The sequence below is a fragment of the Lissotriton vulgaris genome, unplaced genomic scaffold, assembly GCF_964263255.1.
Source record: "Lissotriton vulgaris unplaced genomic scaffold, aLisVul1.2 SCAFFOLD_1218, whole genome shotgun sequence".
Classification (NCBI taxonomy): domain Eukaryota; kingdom Metazoa; phylum Chordata; class Amphibia; order Caudata; family Salamandridae; genus Lissotriton; species Lissotriton vulgaris.
This window is the reverse complement of record NW_028251336.1, coordinates 532744-554945: the sequence shown is the minus strand read 5'-3', so window position 1 is coordinate 554945 and position 22202 is coordinate 532744. Positions and strand designations below refer to the sequence as shown.

Genomic DNA, 22202 nt, shown 5'->3' with positions numbered 1-22202 from the left:
GGATAAGCAGCTGGGACCATAGTGTAAAAGAGCAACATTTAATTCCCCAGTTATTCGAACCTTTAGAAACAGAACTCTTAACCAACTCTCCCTCCCAATGAACTAAAACCTCCTACCCTACAACTGGCCAGTCGGGAGCCAACTTCTGCCGTCCCATTCTCTAAAGCTTAAATCCAGTTGAAATCAAAGCATTTAAACGTTATGCTCTGCTAGAGGTAAGGTCTTGGGTGAAGATGCAAGGCTAAAAGTGTTCAAGCCTCCTCCGTGTCTACTTGCCTTTCATAGTTCTCTTCCGTCCATATGCCATAAGTGCAGAATAGTCAATCATGATCTATCGTTATCCTCCAGTCCCACTCCCTGTTCAAAGTTGGGGGCTATGGCCGAACTGTTAGCAGTTTACAGTTCAGGCTTCATCGGTTCCATCATCATCTGTCCCTGGAGGCGTAGAAGTCTCTCCTCCGGGCAGCCCCACAGGGAATCTCAATGCTCACAGTGAAACAGGCAGATCGTAGGGATCATTCAAAGCCAGTGTTGTCACTAGCTGTGCCAGGGCCACTGCGGCACCTCAGGAACGAGTCTCTCGAGTCCAGCACCACGTCTGTTGCCTGGAGCATACCATCGACGACTGGCTCGTAAAGGCAAGCTCTTACAGGACATGCAAAGATCACGCACTGCAGGTCACGAGAACGCTAACAGGCCTGGGATTCTCCATACACTGGGGAAAATGCTCAATGGAATCGGAGCAGGTGAAGATCTTCTTGGGTGCTCAAATCAACACCGTCCAATGCAGGGTGTCACCCAGCGAAAAGAGAACACTCAGCCTACTGAGGGAGAAACGTCACTACCAGAAGGGGCGAGCTCTGACAGTGAGGAAGATCTTGGGGATGATGGCGTCATGCATACTCCTGGTCCCCAATGTACGTCTACAGATGAGACCACTCCAAGAGTGGCTACAACAGCAATAGTCACAAGCTACAGGAAGTTGGGAGGATCTAGTGGTTGTAACGCACAGGGTGTAGGAAGAAATAAGGTGGTGGACCAAGGAAAGGATAACAGTAGGGAAACCTCTAACACCATAGGACTTAACAGTGACCATTACCACAGACGCATCCCAGAAGGGGTGGGGCGCACACATGAACAAGTTCAGAGTGAGGGGCCTGTGGAGCCCGACAGATGCGGTCAGACACATCAACTACCTGGAGCTGAAAACATTGTTGCTAGCACTCAGGGCCTTCCAGAAACACCTGTACAGCCAGAAGCTGCTGATACAAACAGACAACACCACAACGTTGTTTTACATAAACAAACAAGGGGGAACTCAATCATTCCCCCTGTCAAGCTTGGCACAGGAAATCTGGAGATGGGCAATACCACTCAAAATAGACCTGATAGCCATACACCTGCCAGGGAAGGACAATGTAGAAGCGGATTGGCTCAGCAGGCAGACTTCAGCATCCCACGAGTGGGAACTCAATATACAGGAGACAGAGAAACTTTTCAGGAAGTGGGGCACTCCGACAATAGACCTATTTGCAAGACGCCGGAATGCAAAATGCCAATACTTTGCATCCAGGCAACCAGAAGCACTATCGCAGGGGAATGCCCTATGGATAAGCTGGTCAAAGACATTTGCCTAGGCTTTTCCCCCGATACCACTGATCCCCAGGGTTCTCAACAAATGCAGGACAAGCAACATGACGCTGATACTGGTGGCACCACTATGGGCCAGGCAGACCTGGTACTCTCAGATAATGGAGATGGCGCAGGGGCCCCCCCACAAGTTCTCAAAAAGAAGAGACCTACTCTCCATGGAAAACTGAGAAGTTCTACACCCAGAGCCGGAGAGCCTCAACCTCTCAGCCTGGCTCCTGAGGACTTGGAGTTCGCACATCTAAAACTACCAGAGAGCACCCTGAGGGTGCTGCGAGAGGCAAGAAGGCCCAGCACACGCAAATGCTATGGGGAAAAATGGAAAAGATTCACTCAGGCCACGCTGTTGATACACTTCATCTACAGCTAAAACTGTGGTAGTTTAAAGTATCTAAGTTTACTGCCAAGATATTGTTTGGCTTTCTATGGTTTAACTTTGTTTTTATTGAGATAGCTATATAGTACATATGGGCTTGCCTGATTCCTATGGCCGACATGGAGTTTTTTCCACCCCCTTAAAGAAATTTGTACTCAAAATCCTTACAACCACCCATTTATTTCACCTCTTCCTGGCACCCTATGTGTAGAGTTGCCGTTCAGAGGCTAACATTACTGTAGACATTCTATTAGTCCTTCCCCTCTCTACTTGGCTAATTTGCCACTGAAGCTCTTGCTTCTCTCCTAAGTTTCAGGACAAGTGAGCTCCCTCATTTTCTTAGAAACATACTTCTGGAATGTGGCTCATTGTATTTCATAGTTTTTAGCCATCCAAATGTGGCTGCTTACAGTTCTATTCCCAGAATGTTCTAAAGCTTGCACAGCCAGTCCCTTGTGTCCACTGACCTTTAGCTCTCCCTCGGTGCTGTGATTGACTGCTTAACTGCAAATAATACTAGTGACATAATCTTTCCCCCTTTTGAGTGTAACTGTTATAGTTACGGGGTGATCAAGTCCAGGATGATATATGCCGGGAATGTAGGGACGTGGGTTTGAAATATGTCATTCACAGCGTTTAGGACTTCTTTCCAGTATGTTTGGAGCTTTGGACATTACTATAGCAAATGAATATGATACAATCATAATCTCATCGTCTTTAAAACGTTTTTGAGTTCCGTTTATCCCATTCCCATTTTTTCTGTGGGATGCTTTATGCTGTTACTTTAAAAAGTATTTCTTGTATACTAGCCCTTCTAGTAGAAGGATGAGTTCTGCTGTATCTCTTTATATTCCCGTCTCTTCTGATATGAGGCTTTCCTTTTTTGCCCTTTCATTAGCAGTTTGTATATGCCAGAATTCAACTTCTGATTGTTTTCCCTTAAAAGCCACCACTGCTAGCTAATATTTGGTGAGAGATCTACAAGACATTTGTTGAAGCTTAGAATAAAAATAAAAACAGTGTCTAATTTTGGTGTAGCTGTACCCCTTGGTTTCTGGGATGTAACACCAAGCGCGTATATTAGGAATGACCAAATCTCTAGTCTGTCAAGCATGTCACCTATTTGACACAGCAAGAGACAATAGAAAATGTAAACTCTGGAGAAAGCAGGGCTGTAAACAAATTTGGGATTACCTAGAATGGTTATCGGATAATATCAGTGGAGATGGGAAAGGTGTGAGCTTCCATTTCTTTGCCACTCTGTCCCATATTTCCAGCATTGTCCTTGTGACCAGGAGTGTAGTTTCAGCAGGGGTTGTTACACCCCCCCCCTCTACCCCTTGCCCTAATTATTGTATTTTCTGAAAATATATAGTTAGGTACATGTACTTTCAGTCTGATTTTGTGAGATGTTAGTCGGATTTCACCAAGAATGTTTACATACACACAGACAAAAACGTGCACACACTCTCCCCTCTTTGGTTTGAAAGTACTCAGAGTATTGGTTATTTTACAAAATATTGTGCTTTCTCTCTTAGTAGCCCTACCAATCCGCACTTCTCTCCCTTTCCACTGCCCCTTAGGCCCCTCTCATGCACTCTGATTGTCCTATAATGTAGTTAAACATTATATGCTAGCCTCATTGTCGGAAAATCTGAAGCTCACAACCCCCAATCTTATTGACCAAACTACGCCCCTGCTTGTGGCGGGGGAAGAATAAAGTCCCCATGCTCTGTCTTTTTAGGGCATACAGGGCACTTGCCCTGTGTATACACCAGCTATTGTCTGGTCTTTGAAACGCCAGTGTTTTTTTGATTCCGGGTCTCCTCATATGACCATATATCTCAGTTGTGAGTCCTGATAGTATTTTGTTAATTTTTGGAAGTCCTACCGCTCCATCTTTAGCAGGCTTTTGAAGTGTGGTAGCTGCTATTCTATTTTTCTTCTCTGCACAAACAAAATACTTTCTAAAGTTCTGCAGTTTATGTATGGTGGACACTTAACTGGGAGTGGAAGTGTTATAAATGCATATAATATATGCAGGGAAAGAAGTAATCTGGGCTATGCTCTCCAACCATGATAGCTCCTCCCCCATGTGCCATTACTGCATTTCCAATAAAATTGTTTGAATAAGTGGTTTCTAATTCTTTGGGATGTTCGCTTCAGTGTTGGTGCTATGTGCATACATAGGAATGGGACAGATTGAGCAGATCACTGGAACGGCTCTAGATTTTTTTTTTAAACAGATTTTATTGATAGATCGCACAGTAAAGGCAGCAGCTCGCACACCGAAGTTAAATGCGCATCAATATAAAGCATCACAAAATTGGCAATCTATACAACATTTTAGAGTTCAATGTTTCATTAAACTGACCAAACACCCCTCCTTCCCTCTCCCCCCCCTCCCTCTCCCCCCCAGCCCCCCCCCCCCCCCCAACACCCCCTACCCGGATCCCACCAACCCCGATCGCACAACAGCACCTCCCGGTTTCTCTAACACAATCACCGACCAAAATCATGTGTACCCCTTCTTCCTGACCCGCCTATCCCATCTCCTGATCCATCTCCCGGTCCATCGCGAGCTCCAGCCAGAGGCCCGATACTCTGCCCACTGCTTCCATATCTTATATTGTTTTCGTGGGCACCCTTGGGCCACAAAGATTGGCTGTTCCAGCCCCATACAGAAATCAAGGCCCTACTTCCACACCGAAACTGAGGGAGGGCGGGGGTCCTTCCACGCCTTGGCTATATCCCTTTTGGCGAGGGTAAGGCCCAACAGCAGTAGATGCCTCTTATATATGTTACCCCCCACCCCTTTCAGGACGTGTAGTAATCCTAAATGTGGTGTGCGAGGAAGTTCCCACCCCAACACCTCGGCCATACAGTTCCACACCCCAGTCCAGAATCCAACCAGTGCAACACCAGCTCCAAACCGTATGCATCAATGTCCCCTTCTCTTTACCACACCTGAGACAGTCTGGGGATGCAATGAGGCCAGCCCGCCACAATCTTTCCCTTGTAAAGTACACTCTGTGCTGGTATTTAAATTGGATCAATCGCAATCTGATCGCTATTGCCGCGCCTCTTGGGGCCTTCAGCGCCTCCCTCCAATCCTCCTCTTCAATCCTCCTCTTCAAGCCCCCCCTACATCACGCTCCCACGACTCCCGAAGCTATCACGCTCCCACGACTCCCGAAGCTTCTGAAGCGTCGTCGAACAATGTATTACCAGCGTGCGATAAATCCGGGGATATCTTTTTGTCAACTAGATTCCCCCATAAAGACTTTGGCCTCCATTGGGCTAAACTCCGGTAGGGAATCCAGACCCTCAAGACTCGGCCTGATGGCATGGCGGAACTGTAGGTACCTAAAAAAACTGGGACTGGGGCATATCATACTCCTCTCGCAAATCTTGGAAGGATTTGGGTATCGTCCCTGACATCACATCTCCCAAAGACGAGATGCCGATGGCATCCCAGCCCCCAAAGCCTTGGAGGGACGCCAGAGCAGGCAGACGGCTGTTGCGCCACAGCGGGGTCTCTTGCGTCAGCTTGGAGCCTGTCTCCAAACTTGAAAAACTACCTGGGTGGCCGGGGGCAGTCCCCTTCGCAGCCGCGGTGCATAGAGGACCGTATGTAGCGTAGTGGATCCCATAAGATGTCTCTCCAGAGCATATGCCGGATCCCCCCTATCTCCATACCATCATTCATTTAGAACTAAAAGTTGAGAGGGTTGATAGTACGACAATATATCGGAGGTTGCCAGACCCCCATCATAGGTGGATAGGAAATAGGTGCGCAGCGCTACCCGCACCATTCCCCCGGCCCACAAATACTGTCCCAATGCTGAATTTACTTGTGGGAACCACTGGGGCGAGATCGGGTAAGGGTGATTTTGCAGTTGATAGAGCAATCGGGGGAGAGCCGGAACTCGATATACTTGAATCCTGCGACTCAAAATATGAAAATCTGAACCACAATTCTTACATCAAGGCAGGGATATAGGTTTCTGACTGTGCCATCGTTAATATTATGTCATCAATATACATTATTAATTTATAGATGTCTTGACCCATCTAAATCCCAGTGCCTGTGAGAATTTGGGTTGTTAATTGAGGGCGGTGAAACCCTACTTTCGCAACGGCCACGATTTCTGTCTGGGTGACCCACAAAAAGTAATTAGATTAACCTGTGCTTAACCCTCTTGGAGCTCGACATAAAAGCAGTTAGTCTTAACTTAGAGGCAATGTGTGAAGTATTTATGAAGCACATAAGTGGTGATAAAATGAAAACACAACACAAGAAAAATCCCATTCCAATTTAGAAAATTTAGGAAAATTTAATAAATTATTTGACACCAAAACGACAAAAATCCAATCCGAACCGGGGATATGCAATTTACAGATTTTAGGTAAGTATAGCGCCTAAAATTTCAAAGCTCCACTTTCGGATATCTTATCATGCGAGACCGAGTGAAAGTCACAAATTCCGGCAGACAGCGATGAAGTGCTGGCCAATACAGGAACTATGTTTGTCCCACTGAAAAAGTTAACCTTCTAAAATCAAGCGCGAAGAGTTCCATTCACGGTAGAGGAGGCCATGAGGAGCACGGAGCTGGTCATGGATGGACGTCGCTGTAGCGTGAAGAGCAGGCTAGGAGTCGTGGTTGGTCGTCGATGTAGCATGAAGATGCCATTGGGCATTGCAGATGGCCATTGCTGGAGATTCATATTGGCTGTCACCACAAGTTGGGGATGCTGTAGCATGAAGTGCAGATCTTGTTTTGCCAGTCATCGCTGGCGATCTCTGTGGCGCGAAGAGTCAAGTTCACCAGAGCTTAGTGTTGGCTAGCAGCGCAGTCGACAACATATTTGCAGAAACTGACCTGTTTGCAGTCACAAAAAGCCCAAAACTTCAGGATTTCTTTTTTTTTTTTTCTTCAATGAGGAGCTCAGCTAATGCCACACCAAGGGTCCACAGTCTGGGATGCACCTCTTGTGGATCAGGAACTCACTTCAGCAGAGGCCAGCAAGGCTTAGGCAGATCCAGTTGCAGCAGGTAAGCTGGGCAGTTGCAAAGAGGCCTCTGGAGCTTGTTGTGTCCCTGTAGTTCAGAAAAGAAGGTCCGTCAATTGACTCTTGGAGTCACTTCAGCTTGGGATGAAGGGTGCACTCCCAGTCTCCTTTCTCAAACAGCAGGGCAGGCTTCAAGCAGCAGAATAGTCCTTCTTCTGTAGAATCCACACGTCAAAGAGTGTACTGAAGAGTGGATCTGAGGGTCTTATTTTTTTCCTTGGTGCCCCCTTTGGAGGAAATTCTCGAGTTTTCCCTCATACAGAAGTGTCTGGAATTTCCTGCCCTGGTCCCAGTCTGTGTGGGAGCCCAATAGGCTAGTGTGTAGTACTGTGTGAGTGTGAGTGTGCCTGTCCAGTGCCTGTGCTAGGATGTACTGAGGTAGAACCTCCATTACTGTCCTCTTAGGGATTTATTAGGACAAGAAAATGCCAATTGTGTAAAAGGGGCATTTTCCGAATTGTGACTTTTATTCAGACTTTACTATTAGAGAAGGTTTACAATTCCTCAGACATGAAACATGATATTCCTTCCTGCCCCCAAACAAAAGTTATCACTTATGGGATATAATAAGGTAACTCAATGTTATCCTAAGGGAGAGGTAGGCCTCACAGTAGTGAAAAACACATTTAGGAGTTTTTCACTAGCAGGACATGTAAAACTTAAAAATACATGTCCACATTTTTAAATACAATGCACCCTGCCCTTTGTTCTGTTTAGGGTCTTACTTGGGGGCAACTTGTATGTAATAAAAAGGGAGTTTAAGGCTTTGCTAAGTTTTTTTGTTTTTTTGTTGCCAAGTCAAATTGACAGTTTAAAATTGAATATGGGCTTCAATGGCAGACCTGTGTCCTGTTATAAGGGGCTGTCTATGTGGATGGTAAAATAAGGACTGAAGGGCCCACGTAGTAGCATTTGATTTACGAGCCTGGGGTATAGGATTTACCTCTGTACTAGGAACTTATAAGTAAATTAAAAATGCCAATCAAGTGAAAAGCCAATTTTACCTTATTTTAAGGAGCGAGCTCAAGCAATTTAGCACTACTTAGCAGTGGGAAAGTGCACAGTCCTAAGGCCAACAAAAACAAACTCCACATAAATAGGAGGGGAGAAGGCAAAAGGCTTGGGGGAAGACCACCCTAAGGCTAACGAGTTTAGCAGCGACTCTTTTTTATTAGCCCCGACCCTTGCTGTGGGATTCATATAGCAGCTAGACATGCCGGCTATAAATCTAGGACAGGGGTCTCCAACCAGTAGCTTGTGAGCTACTATAGCTCTCCAGCTACCTCTGAGTAGCTCAGCTGTGTGCAGCCCAGCTTATTAAATTAGAAAGCTTTTCCTTTTATTGAATTTATATAAATATATATAGCCACATTCAGATTATACAACACTAATATTATTAGTAGCTCTCAATATGTGCCATTGAAAATAAGTAGCTCTCAACACATAAAAGGTTGGTGACCCCTGATCTAGAACCTAGACAGACCATTTACATTGTCTTCTGTCCAGCAATTTCCATAAGACCTGATCAAAGGCCTTCTTTGCATCAAGTGATAACAGCATGGACTTCTTCTGTGTCCTGCGCACATTGTCTATTAAATTCATCAGTGCTTTAGTATTATCGCTGCGTTCTTCCTGGAACAAAACCAGTGTAGTCTGGTTCTATGAGACATGCTATTACCGTTTGCAGTCCATTTGCTAGTATCCTTGTGCACAGCTTGAGATCTACATTTTTTTTTGTAATAAAGTTTATTGGGTTTCTCTAAATTCTTCATTCCATGTAATAACATACATATACAACATCAGTGATTTCTTTGGGTCATGTTTAAAAACAATGTATTTGAAATGAGTGAGAGTCAGCGTCTTGTACAACAGAGAGTGCATAGTGACAGGTACCATGTGGATACAGTTGTGGTTACCTTTAATAGTTTAACCTGGCTTTAGGAACATAACAATTGACATTAGCCTCCCCCCACCCCCCTCCCTGGCAACGGGTGTGACCAGTAGACTCTGCTTTCATGAAAGACCTGCTTAGGCATTAGTGCTTAGTAATGGGGTGGGGGTTTAGGGTACCCATTTGTTTGAGTTCGTGGGATGGCGGACATCGGGAAGAGGTTATTGGAACCCATCGTTTTCGTAACTTTGTAGTAATGAGGAGGGCTACGTGGGCAAGAACTAGCCCATACATAACCAGTTTGTGCGGGTATAATCGTGGTATGTCACTAGGTGTCTGAAGCCTCGAAGGACTCTGGTAAAAGGTCCCAGCTCATTGCTATAGGTCTTTTGCGTTGGCTCCGTCGCTCTCTTCCCGGTGCTAATCCCCAGTGTTCTACTTCTTCTTTCCATGCCAATACCCTGGGTGATGCAGAGTTTGCCCTAAATAAATGCTAGAGCTGAAAATTTGAGCTGGACTCCGTAACCCTTGTTTCCGTGTGTAGAGACCTAGTAGGCAACTTTCCACCATGTGCCCCCATTACCCTATCCAGGGCCCACAAGACCTGACACCAATATTGGAGCAGGGTGGGGCAGGCCCAGAGCATGTGAAGCAAATCGGCATCTTGTTCAGGGCACCTGGGACACGCTGCTGTAGTGTTGGGGAAAATGGAGAGCAACCAAATGTGGTGTGAGGTATGCATGCTGTGTTGTCATGTATTGTATGAATTTGAGTCCGGAGTTGTGGGATACCCACTTGGGCTATTCTATTATGGTCTTCCACTCTTGACTAGGAGTGTTCTGTTTATATTGCTCTCCAACTGTTCTGTACTGGTAACAGCTTAACATCTACATTTAGTAGTAATATACAGCTATATGACCTGCACACAAACCTGTCTTTACTTAGTTTTAGGTAGCTACTGTTGTAGCCTAATACATAGATTTTGCTATAACTGATAACCACATAAAGGTATTGTAAGGATTGGCCATTGTTGGAGAGAGTTGCCTTGCAAATGTTTGCAAAATGGGTGTGAATCAATCTGTACAGGGTTTTTTTTTTTTTCTTTTTTGGAAAACCTTTATTTACGACACAGTAGTACACAGCTATTCAGCCATACATCCCGGAGGCTAGGCAGCAAGACTTTACGTAATATAAATGGTGCACACAGAATACAGTCCAGAATCACATGAAGTTTATTTTAGAATATGAAAAGAAAAGAAACAGTGTAATAACGGAAAAGCACCTACAACGGTGCAAGTGGGCAAGGCAAAGGAAGTGAAAATGGCATCGCCCCATTTCAAGGCAGGATGGGCCTATATGTGGAATAGGATACATGCACAGGTCACATGCACGGACATCGGGGGGGGGGGGAGGAGACAGGACATTGTGTATCAGTTAGTCAGCTGGACTTAAGGGCTAAGGGGACAGTCGCTCCTCCAAGGGCGCTATGTCTGGCGGGAGGCAAATATCACCTCTATACTCATTCCAGGGCCCCCAAATCTTATTCATTTTTTGGGCCTACCTCTGGCAACATACACAGTTTTCTCCCGGAACATGCACCAGTCCATGTTGGCCTTCCACATCTCTACTGTGGGAGGCAGAGCCGCTCCCCATTTCTGTGCAATGTCCTTCTTAGCCACCATGTTGCCTAGGGTGACCCATTGAGTTTGTGAACTGGTGTAATCCGTGGGGCCCCACACATTTAACAGACAGCGCCAGGCTTCAGCGGGTAAGTCAACTCCAGTCACTTCACCCATCACTATGTGTATACGCCTCCAATATGCAGCCACCGCCCAACATTCCCATATGATATCCATAAAGGTCGCTAGGGAACCACACCCCCGTCGACAGAGACCATCCTCCGAGTGACCCATGTGGACCAGTCGGGGCCAGTAACGTAGACCCTATGCAGGATTTTCAGTTGTACAAGTCTCAGTCTGGCCGGAATTGCCACCTCCTTCGGAGACGAGACCGCACACTGCCAATCCTTGTCGTCCAACTCAATCCCATCACGGGTCCACTGGTCTCGCACCCCCAGAAGAAGGTCCGTACGAACGTTAATCAGTGTCTTATAGGTCAGTGAGATAGCGCTGTCGGGCATGTAGCCGTCCAGTAACCTGTCCTCCAGCGGGGAAGATTCAGGGATCTTTTCACCTTCCGGCATAACTGCCAGGAGGGCGTGTTTTAACTGAGCGTACCTGAAGAACTCCCTTTCCCCCAACTGAAATTCTCTCTGCAGCACCTCGAAGGGCTTGACCTGTCCCTTAGTGATCATGTCTTCCACCCTGGAGATGCCTATCAAGTCCCAGCGGTCAAATCCCCTGGTATGCCACAAGTTACCCAGCAGATCGGAGTCATAGAGTGGAGTCACCATTGTGAGTTTGCCTTTCCATCCCTGTGCCTTTGTCACCGCCCTCCAGATGTGGACCGATGTCTTAGTGGGACCTGTCATTCTTCCATCCAGAGACCTAGAGTACAGAGCCCTGTAATATTTCCCATCACCCAGGAGCCACCGGTCCATGGCAAAGCCCGGATTTACGGCTGGTCCGTAGAAGCCATGATTAATGGCTACCAGTTGAGACGCCCAATAATACCTGCGGATGTCAGGCAGAGCAATCCCTCTGTCATACCACGGGAGAGTCAGTTTAGTAATAGCGATGCGCGGCCTACCATCCCAGAGCAGGGCCCGCTGGAGACCTTCAACCTCTCTAAAATATCCCGACGGGACCAGATCCTGGGTGTTCTGAAGCACGTATAGAAACCGGGGCAGGGACATCATCTTGAACAAGGCCGCCCGTCCAAGCAAGGAAAGCGGCAACTTCCGCCACCCCTCCACGTCACACCGAAGGCGCACAAGAGGGGGAAGCAAGTTGTTCGCGTAACGTACCGTTGGGTCAGCAGAAATGTAGATGCCCAGGTATTTGAACCCCTGCCTCGCGACCTGTATGTTACAGTCTCGCGGGAGTTTCGGGACCTCACCCCTCAGGACATATAAATGAGACTTCGACCAATTAATGACGAGTCCAGAATGTCTACCGAAGGTACGCAGGACATCGCACACAACAATAAGGGACATACACGGCGAGGTGAGGTACAGGAGAATGTCATCTGTGTACAGAGACACCCTATCCTCAAAGCCTGGGGACCACTTGATTCCCCTGACGTCCGTATGCCCTCTCAACCACGCCGCCAGTGGTTCCAGTGCCAATGCAAACAAAAGGGGGGACAGAGGCATCCCTGCCTGGTGCCCCTGCCAAGGGCAAATTGAGCCGATGCGCGGCCGTTAACCGCCACCTTGGCAAGCGGGGTGGCATATAGAAGCTTGACCCATCCTATGAACCCCGGACCAAACCCAAACTTCTCTAACACCGCCCACAAATATGGCCACTCGAGGGAGTCGAAGGCCATCGTGGCATCCAAGGACGCCAAGATGGCCGGCTCCTGAAGGGTGCGGACCCTCGCGAGGGCTCCGTGAAGTCTTCTCAAATTGAGGGCGGTGTTACGGTGTGGAATAAAGCCAGACTGGTCCGGGTGCACCAAATCGCCAATCGCTCCAACCAGTCGGTTGGCTAGCACTTTAGCCAAGATCTTGGGCTCGGCGTTCAGTAACGAGATAGGACGGTACGACCGACACAAATCTCTGGGCTTCCTTTCCTTATGAATGACCACAATGGTGGCCAGCCTCTGATCGGGGGGGAATTGCACCTGACTCCCGCGCTTCAAGAAACATAGCCCGCAATGACGAAGCAACGAGGTCCGGTTTAATCTTATACAGCTCCACTGGGATACCGTTGGGGCCAGGAGCCTTGCCAGATCGCAGGGAGCGTATCGCCTGAGCAATCTCGTCCACCGCGATGTCTCTATCCATGTCCTCTTTCTCAGTGTCCGACGGGCACGGGACCTCTATGCCTTGCAACAAGGCGCCAGAGTCCTCTTCCGACATCTCGGAGGCCGAGGCATAAACGGATGAAAAGTATTCAGCAAAGGCCAGAGCAATAGCGCTAGGGTCGGTGACAGCCGTGCCATCCCCCCCAATATCTCCGGGACAACGCGGCTGGCCCTTTCCTTCTTATCAAGCTAGGCAATGAGCTTACCGGCCTTGTCTCCAACCTCATAGATTCGCCCCTGCTGCTCCCTACCCATGGCCTTCGCCGCCTCCGTAACAGTAGCTCGGTACTGCGACTGTTTGAGTGAGAGAGCGTGTAGGAGTTCCGGCGTTGGGCCGGCCTCCAACTGGGAGTCTATCACCGCTATGGAGGACTCGATAGTCACCACATCCACGTCTCTGCGTCTCCGCACCTCAGCAATGAGGGAGAACTCCTCCCCCCTCAGGACAGTCTTGAATGCCTCCTATAAGGAGACAGCGGAGGCAACCGAGCCCGTGTTTTCGGAGAAGTAGAGCTCCATGGCTTTGGCCAGGAGTCCACGAGTCTTGGGATCACGAAAGTACCACGGGTTAATCGGTGCCACCCTCTCGGCCGCTCCAACGTCAAAATCGAAGAACACCCAGACCGGAGAGTGATCTGAGATGCCCCTCGCCATCAATCTGGCCTCTGAGACCGCCGATGCGTGGGCCGCCAATGTCAGGACATAATCAATCCTGGAGAGGCTACCGTGAGCCCCTGAGTGAAACGAGTATTGGTGCTGGGTAGGATGCAGAAGCCTCCAGCAGTCAACAAGTCCTAAGGTGTCGAAAGTCGGGAAGCCAGGTCTGCGCACCTCGGAGGTCTCTGGATGGGTACCGATCCAATGTCCCTGAACCTACTGCGTTGAAGTCGCCTCCCACAAGAAGCAGCCCCTCGGGAAGACCTAAAATGACGTCCCCAAGATCTTTGAAGGTGTCCGTCTGTAACCCAGGGGGGACATAGATCGAAACTAGAGCCAGGGTACGCCCCTCCCATCTTCCCGTGACGGCGACGTAGCGTCCTCGCTCATCGACCACTTTCGAGTCGATCTCCAAGGGGAGGGTCGCGCGCACCATAATCCCCACCCCCCGGGACCCCGAGGAGAACCCTGAGTGTGCCACCATTTTGAAGCCCTTTCTATTAAGTGCGTGGCACGTGTTCCCTACCAAATGCGTTTCCTGCAATAGTATTACATCCGGCACACACCTCTTAAACATTTGCAGTACAATACCCCTCTTGATACGGTCCCCCAGCCCGTTGACATTCCAGCTTAAAACATTCAATTTCCTACCCCCCATCATCGAAATCCACACCCATCCCACCCTCGACGGGCGCCGCCATTACAGGAACAGAATCATTCAACCAGTTGCCTTGCCAAAAAAATTCAACCCAAGAACGAAAACAAAGAACCCGTCTGCCCCCCACCCTGCACCCCTGCATCAGACTAAAAAGCCCACCCAACTCGCAGTGTGCCTGTCGCCCCTAAAAAAACTAATCTACGAGAAGCCCCCGAGGAGAAAGGAGGTAACCCTATCCCCCCCCCAAATCTTCAAATAGAAAAATACAGGGGAAGCCCCCTTATGAGTACAGGATTACCAAACCAAACAGCTGATGGTAGACCCATTGTCCAAAGAAAGTCCTGTAGCCAGTCATCACTCCTACCGGTCGGGGCCGCCAGTAGCTTCTTCTGACCGTTCCTCGGTGTCTTCACGCCGCTGGGGCAAGGTGTCAAGCCAGTCCGACACCACCTCCGGCAAGTCAAAAAACAGAGCCCGGCCGCCATGTTCGATCCTCAGTTTTGCAGGAAACAGCATAGCATACTTCATGCCCATGTCCCGCAATCGCCGTTTCACTCCCATGAAGCTTTGTCTCAGTTTCTGCACGGACTGAGTGAAGTCAGGAAAGAAGTTAATGGCAGCGTTCTGGAACTGCAGAGGCCCACCGCTCCTTGAGGCCTGTAAAATGGAGTCACGGTCCCTAAAGTTAAACACGCGGGCGATGATAGGTCTCGGAGGGGCACCTTCCTTCGGCCGGCCCCCAGGCATCCTGTGCGCCCGTTCCACTGAGAAGAACTTACTAAGCCCTTTAGGGGCTAGATGGTTCTGGACCAGGTCTTCAACGAAAAGGTCCACAGCCGAATCCTCGGCCCCCTCCGGCACACCAATAATGCGGACGTTCTGCGCCTGGCCCGATCCTCATAATCCTCAAGCCTCCTCGCAAAAAGGTTGTTGGCCGACTTCAAGTTCCGGACCTCGGTTTGCAGGTCCGAGATGCCCGTAGTTAGGTTAGAAGTCTTGATGTCTAGCGACTTGACTCGCTCATTTGTTTTGCCCAAGTCTGCTCTGATCAGGTTAACGTCAATCGCCAGAGTGTCCACCTTGTGCGCCATCACTTCGTGCTGTTGGTGCATCTCGGCCTTCATGCCTTCATGCCTTCAATGGCGCCCATTATGTCGCGGAGCGTGGGTTCTTGAACCTCAGGCGACACTTCCCGATGCAGGTCCTTGGGTCTTGTGGAGGCACCAGGCGAGCCCTTCGGCTGAGCGTAGCGCTCCATGTTGTTGGACTGCGAGTACGTAGTCTTCCTGTTGACCCGAGGCTGTGGTTTGTCGGAGCCACCTTTGCCAGCCATAGTTGGTCACCGGGCCACCTCGTCCGTCCACACACCTGGCCTCACCGGTGTACCCGCGTCCGGGATTAGTTGTCTCGCAGTCCGTCTGGTATGCGCTCACTCTGCCACTACGCTAGCTCCGTTGTGAGCCGGAGCGGCCAGACCCGTGCCTAGTCACCTCCGTCTGGCTGTGTCGCACCCACCAGCCCCGGCTCGAATATTGGTCCCACTGCAGTCCGCAAACTTCCACACGGTGTAACTGCGCCCAGAAACGTCGGATTTGAAATCGGACAACGGGTCCCGTGTCGGCGTCGGTTCGCCTTCAATATTCCACGAACATCAATGAGGATATGTGACAGGATTAATACGGAGGATCGGAGGGTCTTCGGAGCTCCGAGCTCACGCGGCCATCTTGGTTGCCCGCGAAGCTCCTCCCTCGTGGAGGGGTTTGTTGATTTTAACCTTGCCTATAGTCCATGTCACCTCACATACTTCTATTAATTTTACTAGGGATTTCGCTTATTTGGGCTTTATTTTGTTTGGTAATTGAAGCGCCTGCAAGATATTTTGCTATATATGTATTAGAAACCTTTTCAATGGAAAAGAGCTTTTTTTATAATCCATATAATGATTCAGTATTTTCCTGGTCCATATTTTTGATCACTTCCTTGTTTTGGATTTTATCTGTAGTCCTGTTTTATTTTGGCAGCTCTTCAGGGGTAGGCCTGCTCTACTGCTGTATTGCTTCCATAGAAGAAGCGTTGGTTTTGTTTTCAGAAGCAAGTATTCAGCCTTCACTTTAAGTGCTGTTACTTATGCCATTACTGCTTTCAGCTCGTGCCATACATTTTGTGAATTGTTTTTTTTGTATGTATTCCAAACCTTTTTGTTAAGTTACTGAGAGGTATCACTTTTCTTTTGTGTTATTTTGTTTAACAGCGTGCACTATAAAATGCCTTTGCACGATCACTTTTAGGGCGTCTCATGTAATCCTCCATGCTGTTTCTTTACCAACATTCTCTGCTAGATCATCTGTAATGGCATTGCTGGTCGCCTCTATCAAATACATCTATGTTATGTAACAAGGAGTTTATCATTCACCACATTCCATTAATTTGTTTACAGGAGGTCGGAGCAATGCCAAGGTTATTGGGGCATGATCAGACTTGTTATGTGCCTAATCTCTGACTCTACTCTAGGGGACACAAAGCAAATTGTTGGAAAGTGGTCCGTTTGTGCAAATATTTTAGTAGATAATAAGAAATGGATGTAGTCTAAGGTTGTTACCCACCAGTTGAAGCCATGCTAAGGTTTCTGCTGAAAGAGATCCTATCTGGCCAACCGTCTACACCGATCTGTCTTTAAGCCCATCCATCACAATATGCAGGTACCCCGATAATGTCACCCTGGGTTCCCTGGAATAAGTCCTTTACTGGCTTCTAAATACAGGATTATTTGCCAGCATAGAGGGAGACAAACTTGCAGGTATATTGTTCCTGTTTACCTTTGAATTCTAGTAGTCTCCTATCCCCTCTACCCCATTGACCAGCTACCTCGGTCAGGACTACTAGCCTTAAAATACTGCTATTCCTCTTGATTTATTGACCTTTGGAGCTAGGTATTATAGAGAGAACAATCTCTCTTAATTATGTGAGTCTGCCTCTCTTCTTTAGTGGATTCCTGTAAAGTACAGATCTCGCTATTCAGGGTGTGAGCTGACTCAGGACTACTAAACATTTTTGTGAAGAGTTCAAAACTCGTACATTCGAATTGATAAGCTTAACCATTTGCTGTTTTCATGCTTGCTGCTATTTCTTTTAATTTATGCCTATTCGATATTCCTGCTGCTCCCCACCCAGAATCCCCATCCCCTTCTTTCTTAAATCTTTATAACAACAAAAATTGTAAGCCTTCTACTTCCAAAGTCTGAGTACTCTGACTCCAACATGTCCTCGTCCTGATCGTCCTGATCGTTCTAGTCGGGTAGTCTACCTACAAAATCACATAATCCTCTCTCTCTCCTAACTGTTACTGGCAATGTTTCTGATCCGGTACATCCATGTTAAAGCCATTCATATCTGACCTTACTACATTTGTGGGGCCCTACGTAGTTCAGCTTTTTTTTTCGGAGAACGAAAGAGTGTTATTTGTTTTTATCTTTGCTGTTCCTGCTTAAGAGGGTATCCCTCTGATTTCTCTAGTCACCAGTTTCATCTGTCCCTTTGTAGCTGGGATGACTTGTTTGCATGGTTACATTCACCATTTTCTCTCTCCACTAGTGGGCTTTCCAGCAATTGTAGGAATTTCCTTCACTGTTCTCAGTTGCTGTTGATTCCTTACCAGGTGAGCAACAGTCTGAATCAGGGTTCCTCTTTATAAGGTAAATCGTTTATTTCAAGGAAGTCACCAACTCTTAAAGGATATGTTTCTGGTGGGTTAATGCTGTTACGTCATGCAACAGATTGATTTTGCGACCTTTAGAAACAATGTTTCTTTCTTTTGTGATGCTTCCATAATGTGTTCCTTTGTTTTGTGATGCTTCTATAATGTGTTCCTTTGTTTGAAATCTGTACCTTTTGTGATGAAGTCCACAAATTTGTTGGAACCTTTGGCTGGGCCAAGTGTGTATTCTCTCCAGTTCTATTGTTGATCCTTATTCAAACAGAGGGCGAAGATGTGTTTTATAAAATACTCCGTGTTTGACCCTTGGATTCCCAATGGCGTCCCGCTTATTGTTTTTTAAATTTTTTTAAATCTTTTTACTGATGACACTATATCAACATTACACATATCAGATTTGCTTAACCAGGAGTATACCATCATCTGTTCTTGGAGTGTGCTTACCATGTGTAAAAATGTGTTAACACGTAGTTCCTGTAATACAGTTTGCAACAGATTCAGATTCTTCAAGGGAGGGAGTGGGGGAAGAAGTGGAGCACAGATATCACCTCTGTATGCATTCCATTTGCCCCATATTCGTGCCCATTTTTTTGGCCATCCCCTGGAGACATACACTGTTTCTTCCCTAAACATGCACCAATCCATATATTTCTTCGATGCGTTTACAGTTGGAACCTCCTGTCCCGCCCACATTCTAGCGACATTTAACTTGGTGACCATCTGACCCAAAGTTGCCCATATTTTCTCCTTGCTACTCAAGTGTGATGGTTCCCAAAGATTCAACAGACATGGGTCCCTCTTATTGTTACCTTGTTAGGACTCGCCTGCTGATGCGCTTGCGCATAGCTGGCGAAGCTCTATAGTGGCTTATCCAGAGTTTAACCACTGGCGATTCCATGCAGTACATGTGCGATTTTTAGGTCATTGCGCAAGCGCAAGCCCTAAAAAGCGCGTGCACAATACCTCCAGCCGCCTGTCTGCCTGCCTCGCATTACCACATCAAAGGCAGCCCAGCCTCCCTACCACAAGCTTCTCAGAGTGCGCTCTGCATTTCTCCTCCCAGCACATTTCTCATCCCCTAATTATTCACGGCCGGCCGGCCGTACTTTCAGTTTCACGGACGCCAGGCCGTGTCTCCTTTTATGCTCTCTGATGCTTGTTTTTTTTTTAACTTGTTATTAAATTCCATTCTGCGCCTGTAAACACTTTGCGGAAGAAATAATAACATTACTTGGATAATCTGATATAAACAAAGTAAAAAAAGAAAGAACAGAAATAGCTCGGAGTTTCTCACTTTACACAGCCGCCAGGCCGTGTCTCGCGTTTTTTTAACATGGCAGCTTTCTCGCATTTCTCCTCCCCCCCTCCCCACAGCAATGCCAAGAGCTTTTTTTCTACAGTATTCGGACTCTCTCTACTTTAATGCACACTTTAGCTCCCTCTTCTTATCTCTTTTTCCCTCCCCCTCTCGCCAGCCACATTTCTTTGCTTCCCTCTCTACCCCTCCCTCCTCCGGCTTTCGTTCTTTTTCTTTCCTCCCACGTCTCTCCATCCCATTCCCTCCCCCTGCTGCTCTCGGTCTTATCTCCTCCCTCTTCGTTTATCTCCTCTTCCTCCCCGGCACAGAAAGCTCTCGTGACCCGCAGTCCCTTCCCTCACGCCCTCTCCCTCCTGTCACCCTGATATCTATCACCAGTCCCCACGCTCACATCATTCTCCTGTCTCTGCCCGCCTTTTCTTCTCACAGTCTCCTCTTTCTGTCTCCATCTTTTACGAACAGCCGTCTCCCTCCCTGCCCTCTTCCCGCAGTCTGCCTCTTCCTCCCCCGCCATGATAAACTGTTGTTTTCCATGATGTGCAGAGCAGCACCGCCCGGCCCAGCCCCACTCCCAATCTCATGTCTAGTTTCACCGGTGCAAAGTGTGTCTGCACTTCTCTCACGTTAAGATTTAACTGCGTTTCTGCACTGTGGCCCACGGCTGTGCCCGTCCTGTTTTCAGAGCCCAATTTTCACAATCGCATGTCCACTGTTGGTGCTGACGGTTAATCATTCCTACCTTCGTTCTGTGCTCACCCCGACCCTTCTAGCTCTCCATTTCATCATACTCTTGTCTCTTATTTTCTTGTTTTTTCTATGTCATTTTTCTATATCTTCTGGCTTAGCTTGGATTGTACTTTGTTACTCTACATTGGTCAGAACTTGTTCAAAGAATTCCTGATCTTCTGACTGACCTGTTATCGACTGATCCTCCAGAACGAACACTCTTTAGCCTAAGCCTCTCAGATCTATGATGAAAGTGTAGAGGTCCATTTAAGGTTCATTCTTCAAGTATTGAAAATCCTCCCGGAAACCTTTAAAGTGGTCCTCCATGAATAGTTAATAACTGCAATGCCCTCGCACACACAAATCACAGTATAACCACAGAGTAGGCAAAATTACAAAAACATTCTAAGTGTAGAGCTCAATTAAGACAATTGCAATCCAGTTCAGTATCTTTGGGAAATAGATGTAGGTTTTTTGGTTCCACAACCAGCCGACACTTGTTTCGTCGCGTGGGAACAGATCACTGCGACTTCTCGGGGCTGGGAAAGAAGCACAGTAGGAACACTTATACTATTCAGGTTCATATTTACACATTTGTGAGCATTTCTAACTCTTTAACACTAGGTGCACTGATCGGTATTTATAGTGACTACAGTGTCAGAGCAAAGAAGACAGAATAGACAAATCACTTGGATCATCCTTTAAAGATGCTCAAAAGTCCGTTATAAACGTGGTAGTATGGAGAACAGAAGACATTGTTATCCAGCAAAAATTAAATTATACATCGAGTTCTCCATTTCAAACCTATTGTTAACAAAACTTTATGTGGTGTTAAAGAGTTATAGGTTTTCGCAGACATGGAATTAGCTGCATAAACGAAGAAAGGAGCACCACAGAAAGTCTAGTGTTGCGACGTGACATGCACCTTGGGAGTCGTTATTGACAATGTGCTGTTAAGTGCGTGCATGCAAGCCCTACTTTAGACAAAAAGGTTGATCAAATTATTAGCACGTTCGGAGATTCGCATACCTTAAGACACGACCTAATATCCTATAGGTCTCGATCAGGGTGTCTATACTGTCTGATTACTGCAGTAGAGAAAAAGACCAACGAGGGCAAGGATAAGTAGGTGGGGGTGGCAAGGAAGGGAGAAGATGCACCAGGGAAATCACCTATTAGTGTTTATCCTTGGTGATCACTTTAAAAATAATCCATATGTCTGCCATTACATGCAGACCTAAGTGTATAACGTAACCTCTCACCGTGGAAGTACAGGTGATCCTACTCGAATTTAGAAGGTACGGGTATTGTAGGAGAATAGAGGAATTAATGCTTCCGTTCTCTAAGGAGGTTCCAGGTGTGGTGGTTCCTTCCTATAGAAGAAGTAAAAACAAAAGGGGCCTGTGTGTGTCAGAAATATCTCCAATTAAAGTGTTCACGATATTCAGAACTCTGTCAAGAAACTGACATGAAAGCCCTATAAATCACCACTCACCGTAGCTGGGAGTAGTAAACGAAGTAAGTTCGTAATAATCTCAACGTGGTGAGTATCCCATCAATTCAGTACTCGCGAGCAGTACAGTTAAGACTGGTATTATCGATGGTGCTAGGACAAGAAAAAATATATATAAAAATGTATTCAAAAGGCTGTGTGTTTTAATTTCTTAGTGTGTCAAATGTTTGTAGATCAGGATAAAACTAGAAAGATCGATTTAAGATACCTTTATCAGTGTGCATCAAGCCTCTGACCGGGAGGGGATGCTAAGTCAGGTTCCGGTTCTAGTGGGTGCTACTTGATACCGGAGAATCCAACGATAAAGTCCAAAATGCAGCATTAAAACCGGTCCAAGACGTGGTTGAGAACGTAAACAATTACTAGTTGGTTCTCGCCATGTTTCATCAAAAGAGAAACTCATTTTAGGCGTGGTATCCCTCCTCCTGTGGTTCCCAGTCGCCGTTTTCGAAATACGGACACGTGACCGGAAATGGAGTGGGATTATATAGTTCCCAATACTGAGAGACTAGAGCGTGAACCAGAATGATAATACCGGCCACAAATGTAATCTTGAGGTGCCCGAGATGGAATCTCACGGCTACCTTTGATAAAAATAAAATAAACGCGTGAGAGGTCTTCGCCTATTATTAGAGATCGGTTATCTCGGGGGATAGTTTAAAACGTATCAACGGTGATAAAACTGGAGACGTTTTTTGTTG

At 47.1% G+C, this 22202-nt stretch overlaps 1 protein-coding gene across 4 annotated transcripts in view; it reads left to right on the top strand.

Annotated features, from left to right (window-relative positions):
* Positions 1 to 22202, top strand: part of RANBP9 (RAN binding protein 9) — a 467999-nt gene that overhangs the window by 87531 nt on the left and 358266 nt on the right. The gene's annotated exons all lie outside the window — the stretch shown is intronic.